General features: G+C 42.2%; 1 pseudogene; it reads right to left on the minus strand.

The window, feature by feature from the left end:
* Window positions 1-5,314: 5,314 nt before the first annotated feature.
* LOC143436650 (small ribosomal subunit protein eS17 pseudogene) lies at window positions 5,315-6,438 on the minus strand (annotated as a pseudogene).
* Window positions 6,439-7,855: the final 1,417 nt, after the last annotated feature.

Below are 7,855 nucleotides of genomic sequence, written 5' to 3' on the forward strand. Positions count from 1 at the left end.
AGGGCTGTTGGTTTTTCTCTCCCCATCCCACCCCACCCCACCCCCAACACACTTGGGAAAACCAGAAAGCCCCTCAAGATTCCATTTGTACAATACGACTCCAATACCCTTCATCCAGTTGACTGAGTCAGGTGTAGGTGCCTGAAGATGCCAGTGCAAGTTCTGGCTGCTATCTTCATTGGAGACGGTACAGAAGTTAAGAGTTTGACGTGCCATGTTGTATAACTAGTCTTGTCAGTGAGGAATGAAGTCCAGTCACACCAAGGGAAGAGAGAAAAAAGGCCCGAGGACTTGCACAGCCTGCCTCCAGAACAAGAACCGTGCTTATCCCTAAGTCTCATAACCTGTCGCCTTCTGCTTACACCGGCTCAAGAAGGTCTTTGTTGGCTGCGGAGAGATACACCAAATTTTACCACAAAGCCCCAGATCCCTAAACATAGGAAGTGAGGACATACAGTTTCATTGCCAGCACTAAAGGTTTAAATTGGAGGAAGACGAGTGTCTTCTGTTCTGTGAGAACCATTTGTGTGGTTCCTAACTCAGGGTAAAGAGCTCCGCAGTCCTCCCTTCAGCCGCAAAGACATCCACCAGAACGGAAGGAGATTAGCTTGTTCCCGCCCGGAGCAAAGACACGAAAACTAATTTGTGAAGCATTCTATGGTTTTCTCAGACAGACATATCCTGAATGTTTTTCTCTCATCCATGAAATCTGGAATTGAAAAGTAGTGATGACGCACATTTTTGAAAATGCCATGGAGAGACGCATTGTTTGCGTGCTAACTTTTAAAATTAATAGAAGATTTTCTGAAGCTGGGTGGTGGTGACGCAGGCCTTGGGAGGCAGAGGCAGGTGGATCTCTTTGAGTTCATGGCCAGCCTGGTCTACAGAGGGAGTTCTAGGACAGCCAGGGCTGTTAAATAGAGAAACCCAAACAAACAAACAAACATTCTGAAAGAGTGAAAGGGAGAGAGGGAGAGAGTGGGGGTATGAAATCAGAGGGGGAGGGACTAGTAAGTTGGAGGTTGCGAGAAGATAAATTGGAACTGGGGAGCTGAAACTGGGGGTAATATAACTGAAGTGGGTTGTGTACATATGCAAAAATGACTTTGTGAAACTATCATTTTGTATAAATCACATATGCCAATCATTTAAAAATAAAACAAAACCTTAAACAGAAAACAAACACATTCTAGCGGAGCCCAGCTAGAATGAAAAAGGGTTCCAAGCCTCACCTGTATGATCTCTCTCTTTCTCCTTTTACCATCTCTCACTCCAAGTCAGATGGTTTTGCATAAGCCATCAGCCTTTGACCTCTAGTTGCACAACAGTGAGGGAAACTTACATGTGGTATTCAGACCTGCATCGCATGCAGGGAGCATGCGCATAAGGTTTGGGATGAATACACAATGGAATAAAATCACGAAAATTTAGTGCAGAACTTCTCTTGATTAAGTGCATGGAGGGCTTGTCAAAATGTGCTGATCATCTCAGGATGGCAGTGATTCCCGAGGGTGACCATTGACCATTGTTTGCTGGTGACCATAGAAGCCAGTGGGTTTTAGCTAATAACTTTTTTCTTCTTCAGGCTCAAGATAACAGGCATTTTATGTCTCCAGTGAGTCTCCTCCAATGTTTGTTTTTCTTTTTCTTTTTAAATGATTGTTTGTGTGTGTTTCTGTTTGTGTGTGTTTGTGTCTGTGTGTGTGTCTGTGTGTGTGTCTGTGTGTATAGTTTGTGTGTTTGTGTCTGTATGTTTGTTCGTGTGTGTCTGTGTGTCCATGTATTTGTGTGTGTGCACATGTGTATATGTTTTTGTCTATTTGTGTGTATGTGTGTGTATGTATGTTTGTGTGTGTATGTATGTATGTTTCATCTATTTGTATGTGTGTGTTTTTGTCTATTTGTGTGTGTGTATGTTTTGTCTATGTGTGTGTGTGTGTGTTTGTGTGTGTGTGTGTGTAAGTCAGAACAACCTGCAGAGTGGGCTCGGGGATTGAACTCAGGCTGTCAGAGTTTTACTGCAAGCCCTTCGGCACTGAGCCATATCTCTCCAGCTACCAGTGCTTGCTTTAAAGATCCCCTTTCATAAATACTTTGTTCCTTTTGCCGATGGGTTTATTAAATGGGTCAGCCACCTTTCAAATCTGAGAATATATACTTTCTTTACCTAGAAATACCATCAAAAAGAACATTTTTCAAATACTGGATATGACCACAGCTTCTGTCTTTTCAAAGCTCTTTAGACCCCACTTCTCTAGAAAATCTTCTATTCAGCAGAAGGAGGTTGATTTGGACGCATTCTGTGATCTTACCCTACCAGCCGAGAGTCTTTCTCACCAAAGACAGAACAGGGGTTTTTTGTGGTTTTAGAAAAAGAAATATTGAGGAAAAGAAACTGGAAGAGCATCATGGGTTCTGCATGTTCTATATAGCACCATGCGCAGGGGAGCATCATGGGTTTTATATGTTCTATACAGCACCATGCACAAGGGAGCATCATGGGTTCTATATGTTTTGTATAGCACCATGCACAGGAAAGATTGTATACAGCCTGGGGTTTGGGAGAGGCAAGAAAATGCCTTTCTCCTGCCCAAGCACAAAACAGATATAAATGGCCTTGGAAATGAAATATGCCTTTTGGATTCTGAGTGTGTAGGGCAGGACACCAGTGCTCACGGGCATGGGTGATTTTGAATTAGACAATCCAGCACATCCAAACTGTAAATTGTCTGCTGAAGTCACTAGCTCATAGTGTTCAAAGAATATAAGGGAGTTCAGGTTGCTGTTGATGGGCGGTGTCTTAGGGTTTGCATTGCTGTAAAAAGGCACTATAATCAAGGCAACTCTTATAAGGACAAAATTTAACTGGGACTGGCTTACAGGTTCAGAGGTTCAGGCCATTAACACCAAGGAGCATGGCAGTGTCCAGGCAGGCATGGTGCAGGAGGAGCTGAGAGTTCTACATTTTCATCTGAAGGCTGCTAGGGGAAGACTGGCTTCTAAGCAGCTAGGAGGAGGGTCTCAAAACCCACACTCACAGTGCCACACTTCCTCCAACAAGGCCACACCTACTCCAAGGCCACACCTACTCTAACAAGGTCACATCTAATAGTGCCACTCTGTGGGCCATGCATATTCAAACCACCACAGAAGGTGTGACCCAACATTTCTAGTTTTTTTCTGTTACCATTCTCATATAGGTTTTACCTCCATATCTTAGTATTTTCTCTATAAGATGAAAATAATGTTAGCTTTCTCTTCAGTTACTTGTATGTGTCACCTGCAAATAGTCAGAGATTATTTGATATGGTGGGAAGAGGTTTGGCCTTTGGAAGAACTGAGTTCCAACTATGAGTCTATTGGTAAATAGTTTTCTGATATTGGGAAACCTTGGTTCTAAGTTTTTAAATGATAAAATGCAAAGAATATATCAACAGAGTTCATTAAATGGTGCCTATAAAGGTATACTAAAAGTTTGTAATTATCATTACTAATTTCACACAAGGTTTACATGCATGAGCTAAGTATAGTGACACAGGCCTTTAGTTCCAGTGCTTGGGAATCAGAAGCAGGTAGATCTCTGTAAGCTTGGGGCCAGTCTGATCTGCAGAGTGAGACCCTGTCTCAGAAAAAAAGTGAACAAAATTACGTGCATTTCTTTTATAGGTTTACTTTATAAAACTGTTTTTATATTTTGTGTATGAATCCTATGTATGCATGTATGATGTCTGGTACCTGCAAAGGCCAAAAGAAGACACTAGATTCCCTGGCAACTGGACACAGGTAGTTGTGAGGCATCATGTAGGTACCAGGAATCAAAAACCCATTACAGATGGTTGTGAGCCATGTGGTTGCTGGGAAATAAACTCAGGACCTTTAGGAAGAACAGTCAGCCACTGAGCCATTTCTCCAGCCCTGCAAGTACTCTTAATTGCTGAGTCAACTCTCCAGCCCTAAGCCTATAATTCTTAAGATATCTACTTTGAGCCTGAACTTGAATAATAATCAATTATGTGAGTAAATTAAGCTTGACAATTATACTTGAAAAAAACATCTTGCCCGGGTCAACTGATTCCCTCATGTATGAGATTTGATTTCATCTCAATATTTCACTTATTTTAATGTGCAGAAAACCTTACAATTAAGGCTTAACGGTAGATTGAGGCTTGTGGTAATTAGCAACCTTGCTGTGTCCCTAATCTGATTTTTTTGTGGAGTAGCTTACCAAAATCAAATTCTAAAGTGACTTAAGTAAGCAAGGGAACTTACTGATCTGTCTAACTTCAACGAGCTTTAGGCATGACTGGATCCAGCAGTTCTAATGTTAAAGCATGTTTGTCAAGTTGTTTTTTTTCCAAATGGTTGGCTTCCTGCAAGGTACAGCTGTAAGGTTTCTATGGTTTATGATCCCAACATTTAAAAAGCAAATGTTGAGGAAGATGTAAGTGCCATCTGAGTCATGCACCCATTTCTCTAGAGGGAGCGGAGAGTGAAGCATGATGGTCAACAACTCCAAAATCATATGGCTAGGAGGAGGGTGTGGCCCTCACAGGGAAAGAAAGGTCAGGGAGGGAAACAGATACTCATCATATTAAGGTTGGCTAGACTAAAGGTCAAGCTAAAGGTTAGGTGACGCCTGGAAACAAGGTCCTTAGTTCTTTTTCTGAGACACAGTCTCTCTTTGTAGTTGAGTGTTATGTAGCTGTTTCTTGGTTGAAGGTTCCCTTCAGGAGGGAAGAGAAAAGTTGGTCAGCCTCAGAAAGTAAATGAAACACTTAAGGTCTAGAAAGGAAAGCCAACTCACTAGGCTTAGGGAGCTCCTGAAAGTTAGAAGACTCACAGGGCCCCTCCCTAAGGTTATAGCTGATAGACAGTTGATGGGGAGGGGAGAGCCTCTGACTGAGCTGTCTGCAAATTGTGCAGGTGGCTCTAAGGACACTATTGTGTATTGTTACCTATGCTGGGGGTGGGCTTTTTGGTGATGTAGCTGCTTTTGAGTCAACCAAGTTCTTATAAACAACCCTTCCCCTGTGTTTTTGTAGGTAACCCCAATAAACTCACTAGTTCACTAGGCTAGACTTAGGTGGAAAACTTAATTTAGTTCTACATTTTATTTAATTTAATTGTCTTAAAATTGTGCTCAGGTTTATTGAAAATACTACAGACCAGATTCAAAGATGTTTTTGTTTTGTTTTTAAAGATTTATTTATTTATTTTATGAGTACACTGCCATTCTTTTCAGACACACCAGAAGAGAGCATCAGATCCCATTACAGATGGTTGTGAGCCACCGTATGGTTGCTGGGAATTGAACTCAGGACCTCTGGAAGAGTAGTCAGTGCTCTTAACTGCTGAGCCATCTCTCTAGCCCCCAACTCCATGTTTTGAAACTCATCCCCAGCATGGGCTGAATGACCAGCAGAGAGGAAGGACTGACAGAGTCCAGAAGTTTCAGCACTTCCCTGGTGTCAGGACCTACCTCAGTGATCTCCTGATCCAGGGCAGAGACCTCAGGAACATAATGATCTCTCTTCCCTCTCTTCTTCCTGCAGCTGGATAGAGATACCTCTCACAGGATGTCCCTGGATCTGCTAAATCGTTCTTTTTGGAGAAAATGGTGACCTCGCACTCATACTTGTTGGTGTGGAAGGCATTTACTCAGATGTGGGGAGTACTTCTTGATGGTGACCTGGGCCGCCTTCTTTACAGGTTTGGTATGAATGTGGCCCATGATGGGAGGTCCCAGAAAAAGAGTGGATTAATTTCTTTCCAAAATGTTTATTACCAGATATTAATTATACAAAATAGATTTTGTTAGGACATTTTAATATATGTACATAATGTATTTGGATCCTATTCACACACATCCCCCCCTTGCCCTCCTTTTCTCCCCTGATTCTTGCTATATCCTTCTTTCTTCAACTAGACCCTCTTCTAATTTCACATTTGGTTTGTTTTCTTCTCGTGGACCCAGTGAGTTTTCTTAAGGATACTGATAGTATGGGCCTCCTTACCAGAGATTATACCACTAAAAAAAAGGAGAAAGTTTCCCCTTTCTTCCACCAACCATTAGTGTGTATCTAAATTACCAGAAGCATGGGGGCCCCACGCACCTTTCCCAGTACATAATGGTGCAAACATCTTAAAGCGTGTAAATGGCGTGTAAATGGCCAACTGCAGATGTTACATGCTTATTCTCTTGACCTGGCCTTATGGCATTATGAAAAGTTGGACTCCAGGGTCCTGGTGCTAGCACGGCATTATTTGAGATGGGCTTTGATTTGTACCACAGGCTGATTTTTAAGAATATGATCTTTTGCCGGGCAGTGGTGGCACAGCACTTGGGAGGCAGAGGCAGGTGGATTTCCGAGTTCGAGGCCAGCCTGGTCTACAGAGTGAGTTCCAGGACAGCCAGGGCTACACAGAGAAACCCAGTCTTGAAAAACCAAAAAAAAAAAAAAAAAAAAAAAAAAAAAAAGAATATGATCTTTTTATTACTTCTTTTATACATGCATCTGGAGTATTTGATATTTGTTCCCCCTTCCTCCCCACTGCGTCTCCTCCTAGATCCACTTTTCACCCTCTCCCCTTTCACCCTATTTTCATGTTCTCTTCTTAATATATCTTTTATAACACAATAAATCTGACTCGGGCTGCTCTTACACTCATGGGTGTGGGGCCAACTACTGAAGGAAGCATGGTTGACCTATCAGGGGCTACACCCTTAGAGAGAATTGTCTCTCTTTCCTCCCCTGGAATAATTTTTTTTTTGGCCCATCCTGGTACCCCACCTGAGGTAAATTTTTCACCCCCTCCCCTGGAAAAAGTCACACAGTATCTCAGACTGGATCCAGACTCTCACTTTGTAACACAAGCTGGCCAGAATGGCGAGTACAAATTCAGCTTCTCAATGGCTGGAATTACAGGTCTATGCCACCATGCCCAGCTGGCTCGAGACTATAGTCCTTGGAGTTACAGTGAGGAAGAGAAGCAGGTAAGCTTAGAGCACAAGTAGTTTGAACCTCCTAGAATTGGAAGTAGAGATCAACTGTTCTTCTTTTTAAACTTTTTTTTTTTTTTTGTAACTTTCAGAAATATATGGCTATTGTAAAGGGCAAGCCTGCTGTTGGTAATGAATGTTCCCACAGTTCTATCACTTAGTGTGGAAGTGCATTCCCTCGCTCCTTGTCTTCTTTCTGTCACAAGAGGAATGCCAGAATATGAGGAGGGGCAGTAGGGGGAAAATGTAAAACTTTGTAGATGGAGGAAAAGTCTTAAAAAGAAAAAGGATGTCTGTGTTAATAACTACTGAGCAGTTAATATGCCTGAAGTAAATACAGACCCTCATTTAAGTCTGGAGGCGAAGCTCAGAATTAAGACTGAGTCTGTTTATTTATCTGTCAGGAAATCAAGGCCAGGGCAGAGCTGGATGACCTCTGACCTCAGAGTCTGTATTCTTATTATGATTATAACTTGGTATAGCTTCAGTGTCATTTAATTGTGCAAACTGACAATTTCACAAGCAAAAGTATTGTCTGGTATATTATCTTGTAGTTTATTCTCTGCAAAATAAAGTATATTTGAAGTTTGTTTTCTTGTGTGTGTGTGTGTGTGTGTGTGTGTGTGTGTGTGTAATGACCACAGGTCAACATTTGGTCTTTTCTGCTGTTTCCTCCTATCTTTTGAGACAAGGCCTCACACTGGACCCTGAGCTCACCATTTGGCTATACTGACTGGTCAGTGAGGTCTGAGAGTCTACCCATCTGCACCTTCCCCTCCCCCCCCCCCCGCCCCTCCCAGTGTTGCACATGCACATGATGGCACACAGATTTTTTTTTTTTTTTTTTTTTTTGGT

This window comes from Arvicanthis niloticus, chromosome 23 (genome assembly GCF_011762505.2).
Source record: "Arvicanthis niloticus isolate mArvNil1 chromosome 23, mArvNil1.pat.X, whole genome shotgun sequence".
NCBI lineage: Eukaryota > Metazoa > Chordata > Mammalia > Rodentia > Muridae > Arvicanthis > Arvicanthis niloticus.